The sequence below is a fragment of the Haemaphysalis longicornis genome, unplaced genomic scaffold, assembly GCF_048455015.1.
Source record: "Haemaphysalis longicornis isolate Haplotype H1 unplaced genomic scaffold, Haemaphysalis longicornis Haplotype H1 scaffold_5, whole genome shotgun sequence".
Taxonomy (NCBI): domain Eukaryota; kingdom Metazoa; phylum Arthropoda; class Arachnida; order Ixodida; family Ixodidae; genus Haemaphysalis; species Haemaphysalis longicornis.
Window position 1 is genome coordinate 141896056 of NW_027526385.1, and position 25809 is coordinate 141921864.

Genomic DNA, 25809 nt, shown 5'->3' on the forward strand with positions numbered 1-25809 from the left:
TTCTACTTTGTCTCGAGAGATCTGGTGTTTAAAACATTTTAATTTCAAGTAAAATAAATCTAGTGCTCTACAAAAGTAAGTACATAATTCGGGAATGAAAAAAAAATCAGGTATATTGTTTCGTTAGAGAAGCAGTTTCGTTAGCTTTCGCACTTTGCAAAATCAACGGGCGAAATTTATGCGGATGTATTTGTAACCTCTATTATGGCTTATCTTGGTTTACTTATCGAGTGAGGCAAAAGTCGCATAATGTTTATCACTGCGTGCACAAAAACTCCGTTGAGGTCATTAACTCTAAAGGTCTAAGCAATGGAGGTGGCCTTGGGTCAACACAAATATGGCAAATGCTGGATGCGTAGGTGCAAGTGGTCAAGAAATAAAAAAACATTTTTTTTCTGTGATCGATGTATTAGGAATGGCAAATTTAAGGCAAGTGTGCGTGTCGCACTATTTGTTTATTGTAGAAATATTACTTTCAAGTAAAAAGGGTTTGCCTAGTTCCAGAGCGTTTTCAAGTGCATGAATAGTTTCAAGGCCTCTAATCTCTTTTATTGCTCCGAAACAAAAAGCCGGACATTGCTGCCTATGTGGGTCCTTGACGTTCAATAACAAGCATCGGCACTTCCAGTAAGCAAATAAAACATCTGCATTAATTAGAATAAATGCTGCGCATACAAAATTCACATCTTCCTCCGTCACGCCCTTTTTTGCCACTGCCCATCGTTTTACACTTCTCTCGCTCTCGGCCAGGGCTCAGAGTTCAATAGCCACCGGGCAGCGGGCACTCCCTCTGTGTCTAGGTCATGAGGCCCGATTTGGGGGCTGTGTGCGCGACGTTGTGTTTTGGCGACGGGCTACGTTTTATGCTGGTCGGGAGGCCCGGTAATGGGGGCCGCGTTCAATGTCTTGTGCCCGAACTCCAGGGGCCGTATTTCTCTTGGTCTCTAATCTCCAGAGGGTAAAGCACTTGGATGGGGCACCTGACTGTCGATTCCCCAGATACCCGCACCCACCGTACAAGATCGCACTTTTTCGTCGCGGCCAGGGAAGGTGTGCTCAAGCCGTGCAATTTTCCAAAGTTGTCTGGGCTGCAGCGACTCTTTTGGTAGCACCAAGTCCCTACTCTTCAGGTCCCTCGTTGTTCCTCGGTGAATTTTAGATACTTTCCTTTCGTGTAGGTATTCGAATGCGCACATCTTCCACAAGTCGCTTAGCAGTTTGCATCGACTGGTCAGCATTTGTTTAAGGTTGCCGCAGAAAACTTCGGCGATCTTCTTGCGCTGTAGTCCGGGTAAAAATACCAGCCGTTTTGTGGACAGACGGCATCAGGCTGAGATGGTTAGGTGTAGACGTGGGTCAATAGGCTAGAATTGAGCATGACTTCCACTTCACTCAGCGTTTTCGTGAGTTGCTCGAAGGTGAGGTAACTAGTACCCAACGTCTTCTTTAGGGCTTGTTTTTTAAGGCCAACCAGGCGCTCGTAGAATCCACTCCACCATGGTGCACGCTCCACGACGAATTTCCATTCACAACGGTTGTTTTTGATAAAGCTCCTCACATCATCGTTTCGTATGAGCGTCCATAACATGGCTAGTAGGTCCTTACAGGTATTTTTGAAGGTGAGGGCGTTGTCACTATAAACCGTACTTGGTACACCACGGCGGGCAATGAATCGTCTGAAGGCGAGAAGGAAGACCGCTCACATATCGCTGACCAACTCAAGATGTACTGCTCTCGTTACACCGCAGGTGAACAGCACAATATAAGACTTTGTCGTAGTGGCACCCTTGACCAGCAGTGGCCCAGCGAAACCAGCACCCGTCACGTCGAAGGGGGCTGCCTCGGAGATGCGATCGGCTGCAAGCGGCGCGCTAACCTGAGCGGCCGGCTGTGACCTAAAGCGCTGGCATGTTAAGCATTCCCTCCGTGTCTTCTTAACGAGTGGCCTCGCTCCAACCACCCAGTACGTTTGTCTGAGCGGCGCCAACGTATTACGGATGCCTCCGTGAAGCACTTGAGGGTGGCACTGGACGACAATCTGTTTTGCGAGGCAACTCTGTTTAGGCAGTATAATAGGTTGCTTTGCGTTGTAGTCGAGTGGACTTCGTTGTAGTCTTCCATCGACTCTGAGAAGATTATTGTCATCCATCATAAGTGACACATTCTTTAGTGGAAGTCTGCAGGCATTTTTCTTTGGTTGTTGGGAGAAGCGATTTTTTTTGGAAAGCCTCTTCTTTTTTTGAAGGACCCAGTACTGTTCAGCCCGGTCTAACTCTTGTGCTGTCAGTGGTGCAGGTTCGTTATTTTCTCTCTTGGCTTTGCCAACAAAACGAGCACCCATGCAGTGATTCTCAGTATCCTCGTTAAGGAACTGTATTTCCGTGCGTCTATAATGGCATATGTAGTCGGTGGTGATGACGTCGGCGGTAATACATGCGCTTGCCTTTTCTGCTCAAGCTCTGAGTCACTGAACACAAAGTCGAGGACATCATGAGGCCACACGCTCTCCCCTAGGCATATCCAGCACGGCCCGGCCCACCAAAGTTTTCTAGTTGTCAAGTGGGCCACAGGCAGCCCGCTGCGACTCAGGAGATCCGCTTGGTTGTCCCTCCCATGGTGGTGTATTCCTGAAAGATCGCCGGTCAGTCTCTGGATCTCGAGGACTCGGTTGCGCACAAACTGCTGCCAACGGTCCTCGTTCCCAAAAATCCAGTGTGAGGCAATGGTGGAGTCTGTCCACAGGTAGGCCGTTGCTGGTCGCTCGTCCAGAGTGTTAAGGACGTAGCGGAACAAGTTGGCGGTGAGAAGACACGCCATCAGTTCCAGTCACGCCAGGGTCAACTTTTTTACTTAAATAACACGAGATTTGCTCATCCCGATGGTTGACATGATACCTTCGTCGTTAGTGACTGTGATGTATTCCACTGCTCCGTACACGGCTGGGCTGGAGCCTGCGAAGACATGTAATGATACCGATGTCTGTTATTCCGAGATGTCGGCTCCGTAAAACCACGGCACCTGGATTTTAGGGAGGTGTCGCAGTTCTTGGATCCACACCTTCCAAGCGTAAGCAATGACACTCGGCAAAGGATCATCCAACTGGATAGACTGGCGCCATAGCTGCTGGGAGAATATCTTCGCCCGTACGATAAAGGGTGACAACCAGCCAAGCTGTTCGAATATTTCTGCCGTTATTTGCAGCATTGAACGCTGAGTGCTGCTCCCAGATATCGCGTTGTTCATTCAAAGCGCAAATGCAAGTTAGTCGGTTATTCGATCCCACGTCAGTTCCAGGACATTCAGCACACCGGGCAGGTACCCGAGCTGCTTAGATCCACAAAAATGGTCTTTCAACTGCGAACGAAGCTTTTCATTGTTGGACGACCATTTGTGGAGCTTCATGCAGGCGTCAGTGAAAATCTCGTTAACCTCGTTGTAGAGTTTCAAGACTGCTTTCTTGTCCTTGGCTCCCGATGAAGCCCCTAATAAATCAAACCACCCTAGTTTAATTCTATACAACGTCCATGTTAACAATCCTAGCAACAATAGTCATATGATACCAAGTCCCTAGCGTACGGGCCTACCGCTGTCTCCGGCGCTGACGTGTCGTACCGGTAGCGTGGCCTTGACACGCTGGTAGTCGTAGGTGTCTGCTGCAGCGGTGCCGGTGGTGGTGGTACCGATGTAGTTGTGCGTGGTAGTCCCACGGTGGACCCCTTTTCAGCTACCCCTCGTGGTAGCCCTCGTAGCAAGAGGCAACCCCTGGCCTTGGGGCCGTCGCCGTGGAAGCAGGTAGCACCGGGGAGCTCCAGGAACGTCGCCGCGTGGGGACCGCCAAGGCGTTAGTTGACCGTGCGTGCTCGCTGTACGCAGGCGCCCGACCGTCGCCGCTGTGGCCGCCAAAGCGCAGGTTGGTGGTACGACGCAGAAGTAGGAGCCGATGCCACGTCGGTCCACTTCGGTCCAGGCTGACGTGGCTCTGGTCGATGGCGTGGCCTCGTACCCCCGGCGTGTTCCTCAAACTCGTGCCACCTGACCTTTCTGTTGTGGCGTTCTTCTGATCTCTCTCCCTCCCGGCCTTGCCCCGGGGTTAAATAGCCTTTGACCGGCCATCGCGGCACTGTTGCATTCGCTGTGCCCATGTCCGCCGCACGGGTCACCACCACACTGGTTATTTCTCCAAGTGATTTCATCGCGTCACCTCGTCATTCGTCCGCCCTCTTCACAGGAAATTTGCATTCTCTTTATTCATCTTCATCTTCCTCGGCCTGTGGATCCCCTATGACACGTCGTCTTTATTGCCACGGGGGGATTGCCCCCTTAATCACGACACCATCGTGAACCTCCGAAAGGTCTCGAAGGACCTATGATCTTCATCGAAGTATCTTCTCGCCAAAATTTTGCTCAGTTTTAAAAATATTACTTTACACTTCTTGTTCTCGCAATCCCACATTACAATATTAGCGTACCTGAAAAGCTTGCGAAGTACGTGATCTATACGAGAAGTTTTGTGGCTTAGTTGTTAGCTTCAATGCTACATAGTCCCCCAGGCTTCAGCTCAGGCAGTGTGCGGACACTTTAATAAAAAATAACTGAAATATCAGAGTATTAGAATATAACCAGGCCACTACAAATTTCAGAAGGTGCATAATTACTGCTGCACCTTTTTTGCGTGTCTTTTACTCACAACAGTGCATCTTTTGTGCCGATGCACCTGTTTAAAAGCTACGAATATCGGAAAAATGCTGTTTATGGGGCGAAGTAATAAAAATACATTTAAGAACATTAGGGATACCAATAGTAAATGCTAAACAGTCCGGACGTTCATGTAAGGAGCATTTAGGAATTCTGGTTAAAAACCCGACAAAATATATTTGAGTTCAAATATCACGCCTCTAAACGATGATCGTTTGTATACTGGCAATTAGTGATTGTTTAAACTTCATTTCTTGAAAACTCAATATTTCTTTTTACTTTGACCAAAATATTGAATAAGATAACATTGTTTTCTATCATTGTATCCATAGTAGAATTATTGAATGAAACGTTTTTAGGCGGCCTACGTGCTTACTGCAACTTCCAACCTGTTTTCATGTTCCCAAAACCTGACATTCTTCCAAACCCGTAGTCGCCAAATCGCGAGAGCTCGTCAGGACGTATATTTGATCATTCGTTCGCAAAGCTACGCAACTTGGCAAACCACAGCGTTCTTGTACTTTATAAAGAAAAATTGTACCTGAACCACCAGTTGCTCGCGCAGAACAAGCTGAAATAAGCGAAAGTTTCGGAAATTCTGACTCTTGCCATCGCTTCCTAGCCATGCCAACCAATGACAGGCTTCCAACCGTAAAGGGTTTTCCCGAGGGTTAACGACTCTTTATATTAGAGCGCAAATCGTTCCTTTGAGTTGTACAAGGTGCAGTGAAGAATGAATCAGTTTTTACGATGAAGGTTTTTTTATCAGTCTAACAATACGCCACCCTCATTCTTGGCTTATTGGAGGTTTGGTCTGACAGCAATCATCCCACCACCACAAATAAATAAAATACCTGGAGCAAAGATATTATTCTTTTTGTTGTGAACGTGCCTAAAGAAATACCCGTCAAAAAATTTTTTAACTATGCGTTAAATGAAACGTATCAATTCAGACAGTGTATGTTTTTGAGACCACTTATGGACCGTTTGTCATAGACTTCTTTTGTGCATGGGACCGGGCAGAAAAAATACATGGCAATGACGGGTAAAAGACAAATATATTGGTATTGTCTTGAACCAAAGTAATGTGTTTACGGTAACTTTTGAAGAAGTTGTTATAAGAAAGCAGGAGGAAGGTGAAAATAAAATTGTTTATGTGGTTCCAAATTTATGACCTAATAAACCGCAGTTGCGTTTATACGCATGATATTCTTTATTAAATCTGCTAAGGCAATTACCTGAAACGGCAATGCTATGCAGGAGTGACCGCGGTTTCGAGCAGGAAGCACGCATCATTGTATCTCAGGTACCCCGAACGTCATATCATGGCATGTGCGTAGGTATACCGTCGTAAGATGGTTTTGTTCTTCCCAAAATGCTAATGTCGCTCCTGGTACGCGTTTCCGGCGGCCCAAAGCAGCCAGTGGTAAATGTGTTCGAACGCGGTTGAATACGAAAATCTTGTCAGAAAGTGCAGCTCGCGTTTGCTAGAAAAGCGCTGTTTTTGTGCCAATGACTAATATCTCTAAACCAAAAACACCACCTGATTTGGTACAAAACTGGCGGTATACAGCTTAATTATTTTAAGTTGGTTGTGTCTTTAGAAGGAAATGCACTTTACCGTTTACTCTTTGAAATTAGCGCACATATTCAGTTCTTCACTGGTTGAAGAAAAAAGTTTCGTTCTAGATATTCCAAATATCTGGCGCACTTATTGGCAATGGCCTTCGTTAATGTGGGGAAAAAGAAATTTGAAATCTCCTTGCAAACCGACTAGAGTAATTGGTTTTTACTATAATAAAAGACCGGAAAGAATTTTCTCGAGTTCCAATAGGCATCAGATTGGGCGCGTTGCTGAAGTAACCAACGCAATGTCCGCAGAAAAAAATTAAGCTTTTATGAGGAGCCGGAACAATACACACACACTTCTTGCACGAAAATTGCGAATGATGCTGTTCTACTCTGCCTGCATGCTATTTCTGCCCCTCGATGCTACAAATGAGGCTGTAATTTCTAGCTGTGCAAACTTCATTAATGTTCCAAAAGGACAAGGGTTAATTTGTTCACAGTCAAATCATTTTGGAGTTGTTTTCCTTGTGCAATAGAAATTATTTTCTTCACAAAGCAACAATACCTTCCCGTATTCTCTCCGGCCAATTTTCCTTCTTCGCCCCATTTGCGACATATAAGGCAAGCCTTTGCCACATATAAAAGATGCTTTTGAGATAAAGAGTTACCATGTTATGAAGTCAAGTTACACATGTTTTCTTCAGCGAAAGGCAAAAAGGTCTTTGATTTGCTTTCGAAGTTAACCCGTGCATTTTATATTATAAATTCCATAAAACTTCTGACTCCGACATTATGAAGCAACATTGTTACGAAGATAACAGAAGAGGGAACAACACGTATTCCCAGAATCTCCAGTATTTACAGTAGGGAGAATCGCAGGACTGTATCCGACATGATCATCGTCTTCCTTGAAGGGCACAAGATCTATTGCATTTGCCGTCGTCATCCACCCACACCGACGGGCAACAATACCATAGAATTTTTAGCACTACCTGCCTGTGGTACACTGTGTTTGTTTCATTCATTTCGCATCCCGAAATCAGAAATATTTAGTTTTTGGTTTTTTCTGCGGAAAAACAAAACAATTTAGAACGAAAGCACGAAATCACCAGGTGGTTTGATTTCACGTAACAATGTTGAAAGCATGAACTCCTTTTTTAGAGGATTAATTTGCTCAGTTTTTACATTTTTGTTTACCACTTTTGTTTACATTTTTGTTTGTGTACAGAGAAGTGTGATGCGGGGTGAAGGCAGGGAGCGACAATTATTGCGAGTCTGAGTGTTAGGTGTGAGGTCACGCTTTCAACTGTAGCAATGTCACTTTTTACCGTCACTTAGATGAAAATTAATAAGATGTTGGCATTCAGAGCGAAGGTCTCTACTTGGAATATCCCACAGTCAATGCTAAACAGGCGATGAAAGGCTAAAAGTTTACACTTTGACTTCTGAAGTTGCGGACCTGTGTTATCCAAAGCTTCTGAATCGCTATTTTGCATCAGGCTAAGGGAGGCAGAATACCTGTTAAGGCCTGATAGTAAAACGGCTCGAGCACGATCAGACGCATACCCGCAACTGCTGCTGTTGTGTTCGGAAAGTGCAAAGCTCACGTAGCACACATCGGCAATCGGATCGGTGTACTGGCCTCAGTAGCAGATATGTAAGCTGCACGGGAGCCCATTCCTGCATACGGTGCAGGAATGGGCGGAGCACTCTCAAGCATTAGGAAAGCAATCAATGAATCAATAAATATTTGCCTGTATCGCAGAAGAAAACAATAGACCCAAACCCAAAATCCTGCCTTGGTATTTTGAAGTCCAAGCCAGTGTTACCACCACCGGGATAAAGCACATCAGCGATGGCACGCTGAATAACATTTCATTAGAAAGAATGCGTGCTTTTTTAGTACCTTATTTGGTCCTCTGCGTTGCACGAACAATTTGGCGCTTTATAACGTGTATGTGGTAGGACCCAGGGTCATTTAAAAAGCCGTGTAGAAAGCCATGAGCCAGAAATGGGCACTATAAAAAAATGATTATATGCACTTTGTGGCACGCATTGACACTTCAAAACGCTGAGCCACTGCCCCAACACATTTTGTGGGAGCTGCATCTGGAAACTATGATGCAAAAAAATCTCCATCCCATACACGTTGGGAACAATAATGCTAGCGCAATAAATTCCCCAGGCGAACCCTAGCAGTTATAAAAATTTTATTCACCACTTATTTACGAAATACCGATTCTGTAAAAAGTGATACACGGCCATGACGTGCTAACCTCAGCAATGGATCATAGGTACAGCAGTCGCCTCGTATGCGGGGGGTACTGGGTTCGAATCCTGGCATCACCGTTTACCCACCCGTTCTTTTATTGCATACAGGAGTCCCTGGTCGGGTGCGTGCTCTTGAAAGGGAATTTTACGTCTATAAACTGCCTTTACCCTTGCGAGGGGCCCCAGACCCTTGTCCATCTGTCGTACCACTGGTCATCATGCCGCGTTTCGCCATTGACGGTGGTGAGTCAGGCGGCATGCCCCTCCACATGCGATTGCGAGTTGAGCGTTCACCGGGGCTGTATAAGGCACCATGTGCATTCGTGTGCGTTGGTGGCGCCGGTCACCTACCAGAAACTAGGTACAACCGCCTCCCTGACCTTGCGCTCGGCCTTGGTTAAAAAGGATTTTGCTCATTTGAGCAGCATGTTCTTCGTCAAACAATTTTTTTACAGCTAACAGCTGAACTGTTGGAAAGGTTTCTGGTTATTTGAGTAACTTGTTCTCCGTGCAACAGTTTTTATGGCTAATAGCTCAGTAGTTTGAAGCTGTAATAATATTGATTTACATTTCTTTTGACTTTGTAGACTTCGGAACACAATTTTTTGGCGTTATTGCAGCACTCAGCCTTAAACCTAAACAAAAATCATAATTTCTTTTTGTATCAAAGTCCCCATCAACTTTGCAAAATGTTCCAAGAGAAATAACTATTGAAGATTCATTGGTGCATCTTTAAGAACATCTGGCAATCTTCTCCTAACGCGGGCAAAGGGCATCCAAACGCCCAACAAGCGGTCAAAAACCCGGGCACATAGAAAATCGCACAAATTACGCCAATACATAAATCTGGAAATAAAAATTCACCCGGAGACAATTGCCCTATTTTATTCCGTGCATATGTTGCACATAGCTTGAATATATCGTTTCTAACATTTACTCTCACCTCGAAACCAAGTACGCTTTTTTTGCTAACCAGCACGGCTTCAAAAGTAATTTTTCTTGTGCAGGGGGTTTTGAATTTACCACTGCCTTGCACACTAACACGGACAGTAACTTTCAAACGGACTGTATTCCTTTATTTTTGTAGTGCTTTCGACCGAGTAGCCAATTGCTGTTTAATATCTAAATTTTCGGCCCTTCGCCTAGATTTTACATTAGGAATTTAGCTCAGAGCATTTTCTTCGCTTCGTAACTTACTTTGTATGCGTGATCAGTTCAAGGTAGTCAATGATTACACCTCGCCGCTGTCCCCTGTCACTTCGGGTGTGCCTCAAGGCAGCGTTCTCGGTACTTTAATTTTCTTTCTGTTTATTAATCACTTGCTTTCACGCGTTGCATCTTGCATGCGCCATATTTCTGAGGACTGCATAATTGACCTGAATATAAATGACCCCACTGACCACATAACGCTTCAAAATGACCTATACCTTATCTGCAATTAGTGCAACACATGGCAAATGTCTTTAAACTAAGCTAAATTCCAAATATTATTCTTTAGCCAAATACGCACTAACTCTAATTTTTTGTGTTTCCTGAACAACCATTTATATACTCAGACACTAACATATACATGCCTAGGCGTGCTCCTAACGGCTAATCTCTCAAGGCCCACCCATACAGGCGCCATATGTGCTGAAGCCTCACGATCATTACAATGCGTACGTCAAAATTCGCATGCTTCTCCTTCTAAAATTCGTCAAGTAGCCTATGAAACAACTGTATTGTCACAGCTAGAGTTTCCGTCCTCAGGTTGATCCCCCTATAAACATATTTGCTTGACAAACTAGACGCCATGTAAAATCATGAGGCGCGGTTTATATCCCAATTATATGACTTCAGTTCAAGCATAACAAAAATACACCACGATCTTTTGCTAGAAGGATTGTCTATCCGACGGCAAATCGCACTTCTATGTATTTTTCACACATACGTTTATTGTACCATACCTCCCCATTTCCCAGCAGAAATTCTACATCAGGGAGACTATTCAATGAACGATGCTTCACCACACTCAACGCCACCACAAACTCATTCAATTCATCTGTTCTTTGATGTGCTATCTGCTTATGGAATGATCGCCCTGATAATATCCAATCACTGACTAACCCAGAAACATTCCGCCTGCACCCGAAGAAGCGTTTTTTCGTGTAAAGCCAGTAAACAGGAACGCTCTCTTTGCTTTTTGTGAGCACTATAAATTTTTTTTCTTTTTTCGTTCCTTTTTTCTCTTTTTATTCTTTTTATTGCATTTCTAGGTATTACACTTGATATTATTATTGGTCGTATGAGCTCTGTTACCATGCGGGCTGTGGTGTTCTTTATAGTTTTGTACTCGCTTGTTGACGTAATATATGTCTAGTAATTGTATAACTTGTTATTTTATGATCATTTGCGCTGCTTGTCCCGCCTTAGCCAATCACCTTCTGTGCCTCTAAGATACATAAAATAAGTAAATAAATAAAGGAAAATAGACAATACGTAAAAAAATAAAGAAATAAATATATATATATATATATATATATATATATATATATATATATATATATATATATATATATATATATATATATAGGGAGTAGTAGAACTTTGAAGATGGTAGAGAACACAAGAGAAGAAAAACTTCGAACAAGGTAAAAGCACGATTGTGGCCTACGTTTCAGCAAAGAGAACTTGCTTTCCTCAGAGCGTATATATATATATATATATATATATATATATATATATATATATATATATATATATATATATATATATATATATATATATATATATATATATATATATATTTATATATATATATATATATATAAACGTCGCTCAATTCTATTATTTCTTAGGCTGTAATAAACATAGTAATGTCCACTAAGTTCATACAACTCAACACTAGCACTTATGTTATCCGTAATTCGGCTAACGACGCTTCGGCCGTTCGCAAATGCAGCAATTCGTTTCCGGAGTCGCAAACCACATATTCGTGTGCCACCAGCAGCCCTTGCAGAAGATGTAAGTTCAGTTAAGAGCAGAAGAGTAGGAAATGTTTATTTCGAAATTATCAATCAGTATCGACCAATTTTTTTAGCGGGAACAGTAAAAGCAAACGCGCGGCGAGCAATAATCCCGCAGGGTGAAATCGCAGCCGCAGCCGAAACAGCGGAGTACTTGTTTTGGGTTATCACCTGCGTAGTCAAACAACAAAGCAAGCGTCCACGGGCCCAAAACTCAAACAACTCTTCCCAGAACACTCGTAATGTCTGTTACGGTGTATTTGTCTACTATTTGATAAACACGTGGTCGCGTAGGATTCATTTTAGGGTTCAACGCTTCAACCCGAAGTGCTCCGGAGTATATTTGACCATCTGAAGATCTTTAACGTGCGCCGGAATCCCGTGCAAACGGCCGTTTTTGTTTTGCGTCTTCATGAGAAAAGCGGCAGCCGCGGCCGGGAAACGAACCCTGAACTCCTCGTGCTCAGCAGCGCAACCCCTTATCCAAGGGGCAACCGCGGCGGGTCGCGTAAGTTTCTCCGGTAAACTAATGGGGAAGGGTATGGAAGCGGGATATGGAACGCACAACGCACTCTAAAAAGTCCTTTTGCAGTACCGCTCTCAAACCCCACGGCTGCGTTTTTGTTATGTTTTCAATGATAAGCTATAAAATAACGGAATGAAATACTAGAGCTGCCTGGGTACGCGTGTTCATGGCGTCCCCGCAACCCGACCACGCATCACATGGCGTCCTTGCAACACTGGCGCGAACGAGTGCTCAATTCGGTAGTATATAAACCGACGTCGGTTCAAAACGCATATATGTGCTCAGGCTAATAAATTTTGAGGCGATCCTTTAGTCATTCGCTTTCATATTTTTGACTAATAAGTACCGAGACATGTCGTCGCCGTGAACGTGCGGTGCCAGGGTCACCCTCTGTTCGCCTGACGTTTCTGGGTGGTGTGCAGGCGTAAAAGGCCTGCCCCATTCCTTCCATCAGCTCTTCCACTCATAGAGGAGTGGAGAATGCATGAAATGATACAAAATGCCCCAAACGAAACACAGAACGTCAGACGGCTCCGTCTCAGAGCGATTCAGCGGCCCTGAATATCCAAGAAGACTACGCGTACCACCGGATGTTCTTCCAGCTGTCACCGAGGATCGAGCCATCATAAGCCTTCTCGATCGCGCGGTGCAAGGAGGTAGACAAAGGGAGATATAATCGCGGCACGTCTGAAAATGTAGTGTTTTGATTTGCAATAACTGCACCAATACTCGTCGCTTTAACAAAATTCTTGAAAGAGGTGATTACCAGAACATTCATTTAGCCTAAGAAGTGAACGCGCATGTATCGGTACAATCTATTTCAGGGCCCCTTTATTCTAACAGGTGCAAATGGTTATATTCAGTGCTAACCATGATGGTTATATCACGTAAATAGCGCGAGGAACCTAAAACGTGTAATCTGATGTACAGAGGATAGTGAAACCTCTGCCTCATGCGAGAAGAAAACCAGGAATAGCCATCGTTAACAAGGTATTTGTATTTACCCATGGTAGAAAATGACTGTGAAAAATGGGATTTAGGAAATGTAAGACAAAGGGCAATTCGAGGTCACCATGTTTAACATTTCTGTTGTACAGAAAAAATGAAATTACCACCCGAAGGAGTGTGACTTCCTCTTGCCTATTCGCATGCTTTACACTCACGGCGTTGAGGAGTGACTGCCATCCTGCACATGCCTAGAATACCCGTGTACCCGTGTACCCGCGTACATGCGTAGAATCCGTAATACCCATAAAATAGCAGTGCCGAAAAATAAATTTTGCAAATAGCATGGCTTTTCGGTGTCACAAGAACGTCGTTTACATTTTAGAAAAAGCGCTCTTCTGACGAAAGAACTATGGTTCAAGTTGCCCTCACAAGCATTCTGGACCGGATAGCGGCTTCCTTATGCTCAATCATACAGCAGCTCCAGTGACTGTAAGACCAGGTCCATCTACTCATACTGACTTTAACAACACTGCCACAAGTGCAACTAAGTATTGAAAAATATTGCGGGGGAACGTCTTCAGAGTAGTTCTTTCCGTCAGAGTGCTGAAGTCTAACCCACGCTGCGAGCCACCGAAACATTCAACAACGATATCCACATCGACTCAAGGCATAGGTTACCCAAGGCACCTTACAACGCAGCCCAGAGGAGAGCTTCACACGCTTCTTGAGTTGTCTGAGCAATAAAATGACCATACTGCTCCTACTACCGACTATTCTGAACGCATTTTTATGTGACGTTTATGGTAGTAGCAATCTCATCCCAAAACCACGAGAGAAGTTTTTTCGGGATTACCGTAACTACAGGAAATAAAAAAAATGCGATTGACTTTTTCCTCTGATCTCGACCTCTGACTACTCGACGATGGCTGTGCGCCCTCTCCCGGATCGGAAATGGCTCCGGACGTGCTCTTTGGTGGCCTTTGTTATATCACATGCGGGGTTTTCTTTGGTTTTTCTCGGTGACGTGGCGTACCATCCGAGGGGGGAGGGGGACGGGGGAGAAAGAAAGCAGAAATTGGTGCAGGCTTGGAATCACAGGTTTAAACTCGGTCGTTTCAAAAGAAGTAAACGCCTATTTTCGTGTGGTCCGGTTGGATGTAAAATATTGTATACGTCAGTCCAACTCTTCCGGCACATAAAAAACAGGAAAAAGTGGAAATTATGTAATCCATCAAGCAGTCAAGATGACGGTGCACAGCGCCAATGAGAGCGCGTCTTTACTAAAAAAGCGAGCAATTACCGCTACGTTGACCAGCACCATCCAATAGGACCGCCATCGCTCTAGCATAGTAATTAAAGCTGCGCATATTACAAAAACTTGAAAAAGGCGCGATTGGTTTTTCCGCGTGTTTGAGGGTTATTCGCTACCTTAGCGCTTCAAAGCACTTGCAATATTCGGCTGAGGTATTTCTGGGAGTGTAATTTTAACCTTGCGCGGATTTATTTGCACTGCTCAAAGCGGGATGAACGGTACCGTGAAATGTATGGTCGAGGAGCAGTACAGCAGCAAGCAGTGATGAAACCAGAACACGTTGCTGTAACACTAGACCAGCCATGTAGACAGAAATAACAGCTGTACCTACACACATAGTCGGGTTTGCCAAATTCAGAAGTAAATAATATTCATGGGTTTGCTTCTGCGAAAAAAAATATACCCAGGAAGCAGCTGCTAGCAAATTACTGTCGGTACTTTCAGTGTGTTGAAAAAGCCCGTGGTGAACCAGAGCCAAGGTCGACTGCGTGCCAAGGTCGACAAGTGCTCACAAAAAGACTGCCACCACTGTGTGCATGTCAGTGGTACTTAAATGCACCCAAACCGTGGGATCACCAAACCCGTTGTCTGGTTTTACGTCTAACTGGATCAGTGCTTTGACTGCACGATTTGAGCCCCACAATTAAAATACTCGAATTCATCGAGGCAAACACAGTCTTTTTTGACCGCGAAAGAAAATGCAGTTTTCACATTTAAGATGCGTCCACCAGATAAGGCTGCAAAATATTGGAAGAGGAAACGCGGACGGTGAGTATTTGAAAGGATGAAAATTGAATTAAACTTGTTTCGACAGGGTCTTTTCGTGGTAACCAAATACATAGTGATGCGTGCCGATTCAGGCACTTCAAACTGGTTCAGTGACCCCAAAGAATAATTCCAATATCAGACGACCACGCCCTTTAGTGGGTAAAAGATATTCACTCGGTCACACAGGCATTCGTCAGACAATTCAGTGAAACCGTATTACAGTACTGCTTTGCACCGCGGACCATTACTATGATCTAGTAACTGGTAAATTAAAGCCAGTGACCTATACGCTCAAACCAGTGGAAACGTTGCAAAGCTGCACTGTCCAAGGAGATCTGCTAAGGAAGAATGTGCCACACAGTGCGCCACTTTAGCACAGTCAGAAGACAAGGTGGGTCCGCCGAAGGCAACCAGGGGTCAATAGTTGTGAGCCGTTTCTGGAACAATAACCTTATTGGTGTAAAAGTAATGGATGAAGAATGATCTTACTACAAAGTGGTGATCACACAACCGAAAAGATACACAAAAGCTCAACAAGTGATATTACGCGGCGTTCTGTTTAAACAAGATGTCACATAACAGCGGACATTGCGGTTTTGACGTAGTAGCTCCAGAGGTGAATGAAAATGCTAGACTGGAATACTAAGAAATGAAGATGTTTAGCGTTTTCCTGTAGATGAATGCGCCGAAAGTGTACGAGTGATATAAAACAGGCTTTGCAAGTGTATGTAATTAGTGTATGTAATTCTCGTCATTATGAGCACAGGCATATGCACATATCAGTCAAGGATGAAATGACGAATTAAAGATCAGTCGTCATCTGAAGAATAATTTGCGCAGTAACCTAACGAGAACATCCTTGGTGACCCTATCATAGACTCCACCTTTGTAACCCTATAGTGACAAAAGGAATCTTAGCCTACTGTATACAGCCATGGCGTCTGTGGTAGCATAAATCACTGGTCCTGTCTCGCTGCAAAAAAATATTGATCAACAAGACGAGCACCTATATGCAGCAGGGTATGCTCCAGTGATCTGCGTTCAAGCCGCCAATGCGACAGTTTAGTGCTACCTGCCATCGACCCGGAATGCTTGAGCTGGTTTTGCAAGTCACTGCTCGTCGCTGCATGAGTGCTTCGTTGCTTGAAGCATTTGCTATAAGAACCCTAGGTGATTGGACTGCTAACACACGAATACGTACCGCGCTCAGGGCGTCACGTTCATTGCGTGGAAAAACAGCATTAGTTTACCACAGCGGCAAAATGCATTGCCAACATGAAACCTCCTCCCTCGTGCACGTCACTCAAGAAGCAGCGAACCTTAGTCAAAGACGATGGTTTGTAGCAAATTCGGGGAAGGGAGCACAGCTTCTAAGCGACAGCTAGGGAGCACAGATCTCCGTACTTGCTCCTAACGACACTCACTTTACAACGTTACGGATCAAGCACGGCCAAGCAAACTTCGTACACTGGAGAACACGATACTCTAACCGAAATTCCCACTTTGTGCTGCATTACACGCGCCCGGCAAGCCGACAGTAGTTTGCCGGCCAGTGACTGCTGTCAAAGGCCACCGATCTGGAACACTACAGGGTTGTTTTATTCTCTGTAACATGCTGCGGCGCGCAAGGACGAGGCTTCGATTCCCAGCCGCGGTGGTCGCTTTTCTTGTGGAGGCGAAACGCGAAAATTCCCGAGTGTGCTCGTGATTTTAGTGCACGTAAAGGTTCCCGTGTGGTCAAAATAAATTAATTCCTTTACTACAGCGCGCTTTATAGTCTGTATTGCTTCGGCGCGCTAAAAGTCATAATCAAAACATCAGTAAATCAATGAATAACTAAATCAATTGGAGGTTTAATCACTCTATTATCATTAGCCGGAGTTGATTTTGTCGTGAAAAGCTGACTTCAAGGACGCCTCTACGCTGTGCTTTTCGCTTGTGCTGACCGAAAAGTTGTTCACCTGGAACTGGTTCAAGACTTGATAAAAAGCACCATTTGCGTCCTGATAAGCTATACAGGGCGCTGTGGGTTTTCTAAAAATGTTTACAGGAATGACGAACAAACTCTTGTGCGCTCTTCAAAAGATGCTCAGCGGCTGCGAATATCAACAGGGAGACGAACGTCTTCGCCTTTGTTACATTGCAAAAATAAAGTGGAAGCGTCTCTGCTTAGGCTATTGGTTGGGTGGCTTCTGCGAGTGACTGACCTGGTCGCGGATAATAGGGCCAGAGAAAGCCTGGGCAGGCATCCAGTAACTTACGTGAAGATAATTACACTTCTAACCGATAGCAGTTTTAAATCCTCGGCCTGTTATTTGACCTTACGGCCGTAAGTGAACCCCGTCTAGTGTTTCCTGCCAAGTTTTTATCACGGGAAGGTTTCTGGAACTACCATCGTAAGCCCAGGATGATCCCGACAAATCAGCTGATGACATTCAAACCCCAGGTAGAGATTATGTTATAAAATTGTTTATGACCCAGCCAAATTCTTTTTCAGTGAGCTTCAGACGTGTTCTTTCTACTAGGTCAATGCTCCTGAGTCAATGAAAACATTTGTTCTTATCGGTGAAAGGCAACGCCCAAACCAAACCATGACTCCTTGAAGGATTGAGATACTACTTTGCAGAAGGCATGACGAAGATTCTTAATTTTTCACGAGACAGGTGGACAACACCCCATGGCGCCGTAGCGTGGCGTAAAACACGACGAGGAAAAGGCGGGCATGCAGACTGAGTGGATTCTACCATGACCGTTTTCTACATAGTCTAAAGATCGTTTATATACATTCATTGTACGCGCCCTACTGCGGCATAGGTTTGCGGGAGGGTGCGTGGTAGTGATCCCTGTTCTGGCCCCAGCTTCGCACCGTCGCCGCTGCAACGCAATATTCGAGGGTAGCGTGGTAGCGTCGACAAGCCCCAACCCTGGCGCGACCAGCTCTACACTCAAAGCTTTGCCACCAAAGTAAAAAATGTCGGCAAATGATGTCAGCAGACAGCGCACTGGCTTGTTTGTGCTGGTGGTAGCTTGTGGTTTATCATTGCTCCGCCTTTATACGGGATGGTAGGGACGGGATGAGAAACTGGGTGTTGAATTGTCGGATGATTCAAAGCAAACGTAGATATGTCGGTTGCGGATGAAGTAGTACGGGGTCCACTTTAATTCCTTCGGGAAGGACTTGACTGTAAAAGCCAAAGTTGATGAGAGGCATGCTAGCGCTGTCGTGCTTCATGGTAACAACAGTATGTGCGAGGGCAACACTGCACATTGGAGAACGTGGAACAATGGAAGCGGCAAGGTAGTCGCCATCAGGAATGGCAGTGGTAGTAGCGAGAGGAAAAAAGGTCGATGCTTCACATGCAGGCGAACGAATTTGGGGGATCATAAGCGCGGGTACCTAAGGTTTGGAGGCGATTTTTTCTTGTTCAGTCAAAGCAGCCACGAATTGCAGCGCATACTTTGCCAGTTGTGCCCTGCAACTACGAGTGCAGGTTAAAAAATAAACACGAAAAATTCAAGGTAATATCGAATCAGCAAGCAAAAGTACATCATTTCCAGTAGGCAAAGCAGTCTTGGAAATAGTCACCGAATATGTACACCTTGGGCAAGTCACAGCTGCTGATCAAAACCATGAATGGGAAATTACCCGCAGAATAAGAAGTAGGCGGGCTGCGTTTGGTAAGAATTCAAATATCCTCACTTCTAAGCATTCTCTGCCACTCAAAAACCGTATATTAGGTCAATACGTACTTATATAACGGCTGGCGGGGCACAAACGTGGTGTGTCAGAAAAAGACGTGAAAGGAACCTTAGATCGGGACCACGGGCGATTGAATGCCGAATGCTACGGGTCACGCTGAGGGACAGGAAACCAGCGGCATCTGTTAGGTAACAGTCTAAGGTGGAGGACATTCTCGTCCTAATGACTCGAAGGAAATGGGAATGAACTGCTTGCGTGATGCTAATGAGGGAAGACAGGTAGACCATCCGTTTGACACAGTGGCAACCAATATACCGCAAATGCAAAGGGGTCGGCCCAGAAGTCGATAGAAAGATCAGTTCGAAAACTTTGGGCAAAAACAAAGACTTAGCACTCGACAGACGTGAGGGGAGAAATTTCGGGGAGGATTTCGTGCTGCAGTGAACTAAAACAGGCCTATTATGATGATGATGCGCAGCAGGAAAGCGTCGCTATCATCATAACCATCATTATCATCACCAGCCTATCTACGTCCACTGCAGGGCTAAGGCCTCTCCCATTATTACGCAATTATCCCGGTCCTGTGCTAACTGCGACCTTCTTATCCCCGCTAATATCTTGATCTCATCTGCCCATCTAACTTTCTGCCGCCCCCGGCCATGGTTGCCTTCTTTAGGGATGCATTCTGTTACCCTTAATGACAGACAATTTTCTTGCCTTCACATTATATGCCCTGCCCAAGTCCATTTCTTCTTAATTTTTACTAATACGTTTTTAACACGTATGTGTTTTCGGACCCATTCGGCTCTCTTATTGTACCTTAATTTCACAACAATCGTCTTCCGTTTCATTGCGCGGTGAGTCGTTCTCAGTTGAAGTAGAACCCTTTTAGTAAGCCTCCAAGTTTTTGCACCGTAGGTGGGCACCGGTAAGATGCAGCTGTCGTACACTTTCGTCTTCGTAGCTGTGAGAAGTCGGTAACTCGGGATGGAGAAATTGCTCTGAACAATCGATGAGCATGGCATCTTCCGACAAGAAATCACGGCCAAGAATAATGTCGTGAGGTCATCTGTTCTAGACAAAGAAGAAAACAGTGTGTTGGGGCCGAAGATACGGACAAGAGAGGTGCACATACCAGCAACAACCGGCGTCCCGCCGTCAACAACCTGAACATGCGAGAACTACCGCGAGAAATCTCAGCTTAGCGTACATCCCCTCTTGCCAGCTCTTTAAAGGCTCGTACGCACCTCACAGCGACCGAAATACTTGAAAAGTCCACTGATGAAGTAATGCCCCTTCACAGCAGTCATTCGGACTTAACTTTAAAGTGTTGGTCGATACGAATACATCTAAATGTGAGCCTCTTGGTAAATATCTTGAAATATTTAATGTTATTATTCTAAATCATGTTTCTAGCGACTTAGCACAATTCTGGCTCCATTACTTTCTTCGCGGGAGTTCTTAAACCTTGCAGGCCGGCAAAAATGGGACATGATTGTTTATTAGTACAAATAGATGGCATGGCATACCAGGATCTGAAAAGTGGGACAGTCTCGTCCAAAACGGGTCATCTGGTCACCAAACGTATGCACTAATTGTGCTTATTTCAGCACACAAGCCTAAGCATACGCAAGGACGGTGAGGCTCTCACGCTGCTCTGTATCCTTCTGTAAATGCTTGAAACAATAAATTTTCTTTCACATGTATAAAATCGAAAAAAGAGGCCGAACTTGAGCACAAAATATACCTGATATACCTTTGATTCTAGTTCAAGAGTTTTAGAGTATAAGAGTTAAAGTTGGTTGCAGTGCAGTTGTGGATCAAAAAATCCTCATTCGAAACAGCCAAATTTTCGAGACTTTATCTTTGTGTACAAATTAATATTGGTGAAGAGGCTTCGAATAACGCTTCACGTCCAGACAAATTTGGTTGGGAATAAAGTATTTAGTTTGATGAAACTGAAAACATGTCGCTACCATCATGCAGAAACTACAGTTACTGTTTGGTGGAATTCTATGCGTCATTAAATTTAGGAGCGTTATTTTAGCCGCCATTACCCTTACTATATATCTTTCAGGCAGCTGTCGTTACCATCGAAAAGTACTGAAATGTAGCAAGATGTATTTATCATTAAGTATTTAATATATTCAGAAACATTAGCGCCTTCGAGGAAACCGTCAATGCGGCATAAATAAATGATTTGATAAATCACTCTTTTAATACGAATCTTTACGCTACTCTGGTGCGCATGAAACTTGTAGTGACTTTACGAAGCCCTCTATTAGTAAGGGTACCTGAACATTTCGGAGTAGGTGTGACTTTTGAAAATAAAACCTGACGTTTCCGCCTCAGTTTTCTTCCGAAGAACCGCCCTACTATGACGCAATGATGCTACTGGGGCTGCAATGATTGGCAACCCACAATATATCTCTCAGTATCGCACGTTATGGGCCCATTGTTTTAAATTTGGCGGCCCTCATTCTTCCACTGTGTGTAAAGAAATTTAAAAATAAAAGCTGCGCAAAGGACCTTTTCTCTGCTTTTTTCCCCATAAATGGCGTTTTTGTTTGAAGCCGCATTGCTAGGTATCCCAAAAACCTTGTAATGGTCTACCAGCGAAGAAATTTTTTCTTTCATCTCGTACACTGAGAAATAAATTATATTGCGAAAGCTAGCGCAGACAACATTTTTTCAGTGTTCTTTTATATACTTTGGTGCGATTCCTTCAGCAGTTTCTATTCAATACCTCATGGCTACTGCAAACCAGAAAGATATATCTCCGTGCTCAGAATCTAATAAAAAATAAAAACGATTCAATTTCTTTCTAGGGCTATAAAAGCAGAAGTAAATAATAAAGATAGCTATAAAACAAAAAATAAGTCGCAGCAAAATGTCAATTTCTTTTAGACCAATAAAGAAAGATGACAATCCTCGCGATAGCATCTGTGTTGCTTTTATAGCCCTGCCAGTGCAGTAGATTTGGTCGAAAGAAAAAAATGACGAATGGAATAAATTGCGCTTGACATTATACTTCAAACACAAGCCTGTAAATATTTGAAATAATTAAGGAATGATACGTTTGAAGAACATTTGCCTTTAATAATAATTTAGGAAAAGCGCTAACAAAATTGCAAATGCAAGGATATGTTGTACAAATTAGGCGGATCATTTTTGCCTAGAAATAAATTTTAAGCGAAAGCTGAAACTCTATCAGATTGAGAATTTACCAAGCACTATATATTTGAACGTGAAAAAGCATTGGTTTGTGTAATTACGTTCAAAAATGTTTGAAAAAAAAACTTGTCTTGAACTCTACAGCTTCTTGCTGTGGTTCCGGCACAATAGGAACCTTCTACAGCCTCTTCAAATACCTACAACGGGCGATTAGTGCAAGAAATGCCCAGCAGGTACCGAATAACGGCTGCTAACGTTGCAACAGCGAGTACGCTTCAAAACACAGGTGTTGAAAACCTCCACATCACTGTTCTTTCTAATGAGATGCAAGCTCCATCTTAAACATTTTTTTTCTCGCAAGGTAACGTGAGCAAACTAGGGTTACTTTTGTGCCGTTATACCATTTGGTGATTGACAAGCATCTTCATGTGTGCAGGTGAAACAAAATAAATATAAATAATACCTATTTTTTTGCCGTCTAAGTGGAAAAAGGTTGACGTGTTGTATATGTGCTTTCCGATTGAACCGATGTTAGTAATCTTCGAAAGAACTTCTTATTCTATAATACAACCTGTTGGACATTACTATGTAGTACCTAACTAGATAAACTTAGCTAAGCAAACGCTTTCGCATGAGTGCCACCTGAAAAAATTTCAAGCTCATACTGAATTTGAGAAGTTGCAGTGGGTTGAAGAAAGTAACTCAAATATCAAGATATGAGCTGAAAATGTTTTTAATGTCTCCATAGCGAAAAGACACATGGCGTATAAATTCTCCACTTAGTGCCACAATTACAAAGGGTGATAATATAGTACAGCACCTTCTGATCCATTTTAAAAGCTTAATAGAGAATATTTCGGTTACATTTTTCAATACGGCGAATGTTTTCAAAACGCTACTTTTCGCAAGAAGAATTGACGGAATTGACGTAATTCCTTCAAGAACCATAAATTCTTGGACTGAATACTTACTCTAAAACGTTTGCCTATCTTTCTAGTATAACTATATTCATCAACGCAACATGCTTGTGAACATATTGTAAGTATCCGAGTGCTCATACAGTTGAAGAGAATTAATATTCCTCGTTCTGTAAACTCTCAGATTGTAGTAGACTATGCACGTAATTATACGACCAATTGTACATACATGTTTTTTCCGCTACTGCTTCAAGGAAGACCTTTTTCCGTTCTTACTTCCTTCACAAACTTAAAATGTTTAACGATATCAGAGCCACCACAACAAGGTGTTTTTTCAAGAAACATTATGTCGTATCACTCACTGGTATATTGAGCTGATTGTCTTACTTATAAGTTAAAAAAATAAAGGTGAGGCTTCTTATTTATTGCCGTGATCTCATGATAAATAGGTCCCCTTTTTCTTTGGCAGGACAGTGAAAAAAAATCTGAAAATTATTTTTAGGGTATTTCACTGGAGTGCCTCCTATATTACGACTTCGTGACTGCATATTGTGAACAATTTACGTTTCTGTAGATACAAAACCTAACTATAGAATATGTCAAGTATTACGCCACCGGATCTTTCAGTACATTTTTTTCTCGTTTTTTAGGAGGCACGTGATTTATTTTCCTGCAGTCACACGTGGTAGAACGGTTTTTATTAGTTTTTTACGCGAGAGCAGCCCCAATACGCTTTTGTTAACATGCATTTATGCGATATTGTTTCTAATAATTTAAAAATAGCTTGAATTCCTGATCGCAAGGCTTATTGCAGACGGATTATAGTGTTTGTCTTGGATGGTTCAGGCAGTAAAATTTGCTACTTTTCTCGTTTGAAAACTTCGCCACCACTAAACTGCCAAAACAATTTTTGCCGTGTTCGGGATTTAAAGTAGTTGTGCTTCATATGCCGTCTGCGTGTTCACTTGTTTTTATTGTTGTGAGGACGGCTCTATGTAGAATCCCACAACTAGGGAGGACGCAGAAAGACAAATGCAGTTAAGTATCAATTGAACGTACAAGAATCATTAAACATTTGTTCGAAACAAAGCCCAACAGTGCGGATAGGAAGTGTTGATCCTATAGCGCTAGAATATCAAGTCTGGTTTAGTTGTGATACTTTCAGGGGTACAAAACGGTAATCCTTTTGAAAGTTACCAAATATCGTGCAACCATCATAAATATTAAAATAAATTGAAGAGGAGAAAGGTTTTCGCTTGTTTAGCCTAATCACAACAGCTGGGACCTTCTGGGAAATGATAAAAAACTCCTCTACGTTTCCTACTACTTCTTAGAATATTAAAAATCTCAATCTTGTATTTTTTTCTTTTCTAGCGGTCCACTGTAGCAAATAATATGCCCACTAGTAAGCTGCATGAGTCTTTCTCCTGCCCTTCAAACTTTGCTTTACCCTATAATATCATACCTAATATCAGCAAGCTCCTCCAGAAGTACCGCTAAGGTTCCCTAGATATACAATGTGCGAGCACTGAACGTTACAAGGGTGATATTCAAAAAGGCGGCCTGTCCGCACCAAGAGACATGTCAACCTTTGCTGTATCGCTGTTCAGACGGCCGCCGTAGACAGGTGCTGTAAAGCTGCTGGGGAAGGAGGGCCGCCAGTTGAGTTCGTGATTCATGGAAGATGGCGGACAACTACTACATTGCGGTGGGCAGATTCTTTTCTGGTTAGGGAGTGCTGTCTATGCCCCTAGAAGTCTTTTAGCACAACTGAATCTTGGCTAGCCTCTCAGATATCCGGGATGATGATTTTTTCCCAGTACAGGCACCACTCCATCGTTGCATGGATTGTGCACAGAGAGCAAGACGAACGAAACAGATAGACAGCAAGTTTCCCGCGAAAGATGTTGCCGCACACACCTGTAGTCACACTAGTGGTAAATAATTGGCATTTTTTAGAAGAACAAAATTTTTATTGTTGTAAGGAGCTTGAAGAGACGTCTCAGATTTCAACAGGCCGAACAACTTTACTATGAAAGCACGTTCGCGACGGTTTTTCGTTTTTCTTTTTCCCTTTATCTTTTTTTTATCTTTTTTGTTTTTTTTTTGTGCTGTCAGAATATTACACGTACGCAAAGCTGCGTGGTCATGAAGTTAGTACCGTCTCGGATACCTGACAGGATAAACTAGATAGCTGCAAGCGCGATAGGAAGGCTCGGGGACACAAAAAGCACTCCCTCACCAGAGTATGTGACCACCCTGGCGAAGTCACTGGCCACCACCTACCACGACTGACCAACCCAAATCTCTGCCTTCAGTCCCCCGTACCTGTAGTGCACCTCACTCCGGCGGTAGTCAGGTAGGTGATACAGAAGAGGTTGGTAAGGCCGCCACGAAACATAAACTTGGAAACGTTCGACTTACAGACTGTCTGATGACAAAATCTAGCTGTATAATTAGACGATCTCTCAGACGTTAATTGGCATATTATTTGGCTAGGTGAGGTCAGGAAAACATGATAAGGCTACATAGAAGTAAGTAGTGGCCATGTTTTGTGCTACCAGAGACCACACACACAAAAAAAAAACGGGGAGGGATTTTTATTCCAGTGAGATAGCAGGGAACTTGGAAGAATTATTCAGTGGTAAAAAAAAGCCTGAGTGATTGTGATAAGGCTAAAAAGCGATACAGGTCAGGTATAGTAAGCCTATGCACTAACAGCTAGCTACGACTATGAGGCTGTAGGCAGGTTTTGCAAAGAAATCGAGTTATCAAGGAATAAATGATCAACACAGTCCACAACTGTAAGTGGAGATATTACCGCAAACGTGAGAGCAAAATCATAAGGAGTTTTCGAAAAGGCAGTAGCCACAGTCCAGGAGATACACTGGCTGCATTTAGCTGCAACCTATAGCTAGGGAACA